This window comes from Triticum urartu, chromosome 5 (genome assembly GCF_003073215.2).
Source record: "Triticum urartu cultivar G1812 chromosome 5, Tu2.1, whole genome shotgun sequence".
Taxonomy (NCBI): domain Eukaryota; kingdom Viridiplantae; phylum Streptophyta; class Magnoliopsida; order Poales; family Poaceae; genus Triticum; species Triticum urartu.
In genome coordinates, this window is record NC_053026.1 from 512,186,006 (window position 1) to 512,193,413 (window position 7,408).

The 7,408-nt window shown below is 47.0% G+C and overlaps 1 non-coding gene across 1 annotated transcript; it reads left to right on the plus strand.

Annotated features, from left to right (window-relative positions):
• Positions 1-3,011: 3,011 nt before the first annotated feature.
• Positions 3,012-3,085, plus strand: TRNAN-GUU. Its single transcript has one exon. It is a non-coding gene; the product is annotated as a tRNA-Asn (tRNA).
• Positions 3,086-7,408: the final 4,323 nt, after the last annotated feature.

Below are 7,408 nucleotides of genomic sequence, written 5' to 3' on the forward strand. Positions count from 1 at the left end.
GGCAGAGGGGATGGTGCCATCGAAGACGCACGCTTTCCTTTGCTTCCAAACCATCCGTGGGTCAGAAGCGCGGCTGAGGCAAGGCCCTTGCGCAGCGGCTTGGGGGTGGAGTGCTTGGCGATTTCCCACCAACTATCGAGGGTTGCGTCAGGCTAGGGGGGTGGCACGTCAATCGCAGCCAGGAGAAGATGTCGTGCCAGACTTGACATGCAAAGGGCCAGCTGACAAGGAGATGCTAGATGGTTTCCATGGCCTGGTCGCATAGGAGGTATTTGGGGTGGTGTTGCAGTTTGCGATCCAGCAGCGATCTTTATTGGCCAACCAGTGGAAGAACTTGACGCGAGGAGGCGCCCAACTCTTCCAGATCAGTTTTCAAGCATCGCATGCAGTGAAACCGTGGAAGGTGGCGCTGTAGCGGGAACTAGCGGTGTAAATGCCTTCGGTGCTCCTTTTCCAGGTGTCCACAAAGCTTTTGATTTCGTCTCTTGGGATGCTATGACTGCTATTTTACTTGCCAAAGGCATCCCTTTGCTTTGGGATCACTGGATCAACCTCATAAACAACACTACAAACTCTGCTATTCTGCGAAATGGGAAACCTGGCCCATGGTTTCCTTGCCGGCGTGGTCTAAGACAAGGAGACCCTCTATCACCCTTCCTTTTCATTGTGGTCGCTGACGTGCTCCAACGCGTGATCATCCATGCCTCTGAATATGGCATGCTCACTCATCCTCTCAATAACTCTTTGTCGTGTCCGTTCCTTCAATATGCTGACGACACGTTGATAGTTCTTCCGGCGGTTGCGAAGCAACTTCATCACCTAAAACGGCTGCTCTTACAATTTTATGAGGCCATTGGGCTCTCTATAAATTTCCACAAAAGTACTTTCTCTCCAATTCACATCGCCCCGGCTACCTCTCTTAACCTTGCTGAGATCTTAGGATGTCTTGTGGCCGGTTTCCCTCAATCTTACCTAGTTTGCCCCTCAACTTCCAAACTAAACATTTATGTTTTCCTTTTTATCATTGATAAAATTGATCTCCGCTTGGCGGGTTGGCGGGGCCTTCTGCTTACGTTGGCCGGTAGGGCCATCCTTGTTCGTGCGGCTCTTCGTGCCCTTCCTATATATGCTATGAGTGCGTTGCTGCTGCCAGTTGGGACACTCCAGGAAATCGACAAAAGTTGCCATGCATTTTTTTTGGTCTTGGCAAGACACCACTACGGGCGGACAATGCAAAGTAGCGTGGGACCTTGTGTGTGCTCTGTTTTCAAATGGGGCGCTCCAGGAAATCGACAAAAGCTGCCATGCATTTTTCTGGTCTTGGCAAGACACCACTGCGTGCGGACAATGCAAAGTAGCGTGGGACCTTGTGTGTGCTCTGTTTTCGAATGGGGGTCCATATGAATGTGTGCCTTCTCCCCAGACATCTTTCTAGACTTCATGACTCTGGTTCCATGCCTCCTCCAAACTACATCGTTAACAAGTATGGATGGTCCCCTATTTGTACGTTGGGCAACGCCGCCACGCCGGTTTGTAGGATATTTTCAAAAGCCTGAATTTCTTCCGGTCCATCACCTCTGTTAAAATCGGCGATGGGGTACCACCTCATTCTGGAATGATCTTTGGCTACCCAACCACCAATTCATGCTCTCTTTTCACACTCCAACAAACAGTCTGCCTCCATTGCTTGGGTGCTTGCTTCTGCGAAGCTGAACCTTGATCTTACCCCTAGATTATCCCATGCAGTGAAAAATGATCTGGCTACATTATGTAGTATTATGGCTTCAGTTAATTTGAATTTGCAGGTTCCAGACAACATGGTGAGCAGGCGAGAGGGCAAGACCCATTCGACAAAATTAGCTTATAAAGCGATCTGGCATGAGCAACCAACCGACTAAATGGTGACTACAATATGGAAGAACTATGCGTTGAACAAATGCAGAATCTTCATTTGACTACCACACAAATATCGTGTTTAAACCAACAAGAGGAGACTTCGTAGATCAATCGCTGCCTCTGATGCTTGCTTATTGTGCGGCGCCTACGATAGCATCACACACCTCGGCTGTGCCTTGCTTCGACCTCTCTGGGACGAGCTTGACAGCCTATATGATGGCATGCCCGGCAGCCTCGGTGACGTCTGGCTGCGAGCTCTGATGGACAAAGTTCGCTCTACCGTTCTCATTGCAATTCTCTGGAACACCTGTAAGTGTTGTAATGCTAAGATTATTTGAAATAAGACTCTTCACGCACCACATTGCTAGGGTTGCGGCTGATGACCTGGCGCTATGGTCACACAGATGCAAGAATATCCAACGACAAGCTCTACTACGGGACCGGGGCTCTATGTTGTCACACCTTGCTGTGAGATTGTAATTTCCCCCTCCCACCCACCCCACCCCCTAACTCAAATCTTTATTAAGCCCGGCGCAGACGAGTCAAAAAAAAATACTCACTCAAATTGGACCTTCAATTCTTTCATGGTCCGAGGTCAACTGATGCATCTTTGTGGGTTTCCGTTTCTTCAATATCAATTTGAACCTTCAATTCTTCCTTTGTTTTTGTTTCCTCATGAACGAGAATGGACAACTTGATTGTTTCTCGGGCCTAACTGATATGCTATGATGAGCCAATATTAAAATTGGAATTGGAATTGGTATTATAAGTTACATGTTGAGATGCTCTAGTTTGTTATTTTGCATTGTAACTTATCATGTATATGTGTGACCCATACAAAACAGTATGCGACAGTGGATCAAACATTCAAACTTTTGTGAGCATCCAAAGGTTTTTTATTACAAATGTTTAACATAAGTAAAAGGTTTATGTGTCTGGTGGGTGTATTATGTCGATCTCCAATCTCATGGATTGACATCAATATTTAGAAAATTGATACATTTTGCAATCACTTGAGATGGAATTCGCCATCGAAGAGATCACATAGCTTTTGTATGTTATATATCTTGCCTTAGTGATATTATGTAGAGTTAAATACTTTTTATATCAAAATAGCTGGAATAGCTCAGTTGGCTAGAGCGTGTGGCTGTTAACCACAAGGTCGGAGGTTCAAGCCCTCCTTCTAGCGAGTTTTTTCCCACTAGGTGTTGGATTCGTCATAGCTATTTATCCCATCATGCCTTGTATGGTTCTCCCTACTATATTCTCTGCTCCGGTCATGTCATGTGCTTATTTCAACATATAAACTCAAGATTGTTGGGTAATCTATTTATTTTGTATGAACAAGACAGTATGCAGGACTGCTTGTATAATGATCAATGCCTATAATTAAACATGCCTTTACAGATACCTTTTATTGGTTCTTATGGGCCTTCTCTTCCTTCAGATGCATCAAACACTCTGCATGTTGAAAGTCTCCCATCAAATTGTACTAGACAGGAAAATTGCACGTATCCTTTTATGTATATGATCTTTTGCTATTTTATTTTGAGTTTATTTGTCATTTTGTTCATAAGTGAACTATATTTTATGTTTATGTTCGTTCCAATTTATGTCTCAATCTTTTCTTTTGTGTTTTTGTTTTCGCCATTTAGTGCTTCAGCTCCTTGAGTCTTGCTTCTCTAGATATATTTCGCCCTTTTACCGGGTTCTCTGAAGGCTGGTCAAAGAGGATGTAGATGTGTAATAGCTTATGTTGTCTAAGAAACTCCTGCCTTAGTGTTTTCTGTCATGAAGTCTCTGCGAGGTGAATATAACATTTTTGTTAGCCTAAGTTGTGTCTTACATTCTAGAAGTAATAGAATGGAAAGGTCCATTATTGCTAGATCACTCATGGCGTATGGTTATCTGGTTGGCCAAAGTGTGGGGGACACAGCTGTGGCAATTTTAGCTAAAGAGCATGACAAGTGGGCTAGGTGAAGTGTGTATGAACTGAACACAATCGATCTTGCATTCTTTGCCTGAGTAACCAACAACAGACAACATCTTTGGACAAAGCAGAATTTAGCCTATCTTCAAGATAACCACCTAAAAAGAGCACATGCACATGCCATGTCATGGTCCTTGCATAATTAACAATAAAACTATATTGAGTGAGTATTGGTCATGTATGTCGAACAAATAACCTGCAAAAAGAGGCATCATATTTTGCTTGAAGCCCACAACCGAATAAGTATCAACTTCATGCTATACACTGACATATTTGAAAATATGTACTATACATAGTTGGTACAGCCACTGAAGTGTTGTTCGTCTCTGTTTTTCGCAGATGCGGAGATGTCCATGAACTCGTGTCTCTGTTTTGCAGACGTGGAGATGGAACAAACTAAATCACACTTGTCGAAAATTAACTGAGACCTGTAGGTGTTGATTCAAACTTCAGTCAGCTATGAGTATTGCCCTGCTGGTGCTAGAAACAATTGGTGTCTTGCTGCTCTGTGGCAGTGTTGTCTGCAACACAGTTGCTTGGACAGTTGGAGGCTCATTTTAGTGTAACTGAAAAGTGCTACTGAAGTATGGAGAAATTGCTCACTAGAGATAGCCTGGTTAAAATGCATTCACTTGTTGATTTATCTTGTCTGTTCTGTGAAGAACCAGAGCCTTGCACTGTGCTATCGCTACTGAAGTATGGACAAATGTGAGTGCTTTTGACTGGGATTAACCCAGATGTTACATGCGAATCCATTGCTAGATGGTGGGTTAGTAACAAAAAGCACCGAGCTATAAATCTTTTACATGCAGCAAACTCTCTGGTTTCTTTGGAAAAATAGGAATGGGCTCTGCTTTAACAGAAGTTCGGGGACTAATTTGCAGGTGATTCTGATGAGAAGCATTGCGGTAGCATGCTCTCAATGAGCGATCTAGTGATCAGGGCTTGCAAAAAAAAAACGCATGGTGGAAATCATTTGCATCTTTTTGGTTGCTGGCCAGGAGCACACCTCCGATGATGTGGCCGGATCTCGGTTGAGGAAGACAGACTCATGGCTTGAAAATCTCCTCAGCGACAAATTTGCTATAGAAGATGCTGAATCTTCAGACTGGGAGGCCATCATAGCTGGTCTGGTGAAATATGCAACGGAATCATCTCTGAAGTAAGATGGCCCAGGGTTGAGAGATTGTTTCAAAGTTGTAGTGTGTGTGCTATTATATCCCATAACCCTGTCGGACGGTTTTTGTTTTCCTTTTATTGAATTTGCATTGGCTCGGATGGGCATGGGCGCTTCGGCCTGCTGCCGCGAACGCCCATGCATGTAGTATAACTGAACGATGGTTGGCTTCGTTTCTGTGAAATGGAGCCGGGGCTGGAGGCCGCCTTCTCTTGAAAAATGAGGCATAACTTGTGTGAGATTCACGTGTCATGTCCGTCGATTTCATGCTTTTTTAGGGGCACGTACGTTCTATGTATTAGAAATTCAGAATAACTGGACTCCCGACTCCTCCCGTGTCGCCCCTGCGCGGGGGGAACCCTAGCGCCGCCGCGTCCTCGTCCCTCCCCCGACCTCTCCTCCTCGCCGCCGCCAGGGCGCGCCGCCGGGCAAAGCCCGGTCGGTGTCGGCGGCGGCGGGATCTCTTCTCCCACGACTCGCTGAATCTGGTGCGGGCGGATCGCGGCGGTTGTTGGCGGGGTGCGTCGGCGCGGGCTTGGGGGCGACGGCAGGACTCACGCTCGCGGTTTCCCTGGTGTGTGTGGGAGTCCGCTCAGGGCGCGCCGGCCCTCGGCAAGCGGTGGCGGGCGCTGGGCTCTCGGCGGCGGTGGTCCCTGTGCGCGGTCGGCGGCTCCGTCTCTAACCCGGACGGTGCGGGGGATGGCGGCGGCCCGGCGTGGCCGGCGATCTGGATGCGGTGGTGCCAGCGGCTCGCTGATGTACCGGTGCTCCAGGGTTCTGCCTGGTGGTGCTGGTGGTGACGGCGGCCCGTGCACGAGAGTTGGATCCCTTCGAACAGATCTGGGTGAAAACTTGCCTTCGGCGTCTGCTAAGGCCGACGGTGGCAGCGCTATCTGCGTTGTTCCCTTCTTGAAGGCATCGCCGTGGAGAAGTTCAAAGCCACTCTCTGCTACCTCCGGGGGAAACCCTAGATCGGATGACGGCGGCACTCTGGTGTTGTTCCTCCCTTGGGGGCGTCATTCTTGAAGGTACACACGTGATTGAGGGACCAGAGGACGGATTCTTTGGTGAAGCGGTGATTCATCCTACACACTGATGGCGACGGATCTTGACGGTGTGGCGCAGTGTAGACTCGGAGTTCATTGTGAGAGGATGGACTCGTGCAGGAGGACGACGCTGTCGGGCGTCGTGGTGGCGTCGATGGCAGAGAGACCTGACACGGTACATGCAACTGTACAGCTCTGAAGATGGATTGGTGGCAGGTGGCTGCGGCGGCCTCCTACCCGGCAGGCGTCCTGGTTAAGGAGTGCGACGGACTGGTAGGTGCCTCATACCAGGCAGGCGTCCTGGTTGGGACCTCAGGTCTTAGATGTTTAGGTTTGGCTGCTGTTTGGTATTAGGTTCAACTATATGTGCCCCTTCATCAATTGGATAGGTGTAGTAACAGTTGTTGTTTAGACGGTGGATTTAGTCTTGCTGTTGTGTGGCTTTGTAAGGTCTTATGAAAATAATTAATAAAGTAACCGTATGCATCGTCCAGATGCAGAGGCTGGGGTCATTTTCCTTTTCTTAAAAAAATCAGAATAACTGTAGGGTCCTTGTATATGCGTGATAAGTAGCTTTGCTAGGCTAGGTAGGACGCTGAGCTTTAGTGGGGGTGAAAAAATTGATCCACGTACAATATGAGAGGCACATTGCTCGAACACGGCCGCACAAGGTTTTTTTGGGACCGCAAGAGGGTGAGAATGTGGCCATCTATACACATGGTGATAAAATAAAACATACAACTACTCCTGGGTCAAGTTGGTCTTGCTGTAGCACCATACACAAGAAAACAAAATCAAAGACAAAATGATATACAGGTAATAAGATGTGATTTAAAAAGAGATTACACAATGTAAAAGCAGATATAAGTCGTTGCAAGAGAAATGGACTGATTTACAAATGTATTTTACAAGATTAGACTGATTTCTGCCCAAAACGATGCGGATGTTCGAGGGCGTGTACTTTTATGAAGGCGGCCTAACGAACAAGTAAACACACCAACATACAAGTCCAAAGACTTGGTTAGCAGAAAAGGGACTAGTGAAAGGACCTGCTTGTAAAGATATTGAAGAATGGAAGGACATAAATAAAGGCCTGACCGCCTGGGTGTATATCTGCAAGATAGCAGGGACCTTCGCCCGAAAACAAATCTGTACGCCAAGGACTTGATAAGAAGAAAGGGGGGTGGTGGAAGGACCTGCTTGTACAGAGAAAGACCAGCTCGTAAGGTAATAACTACAGAAGAGGAAAGGCCAGGGGCCTATCTGTAATATACCGGGGACCGGCGCGCAAAATCTCGA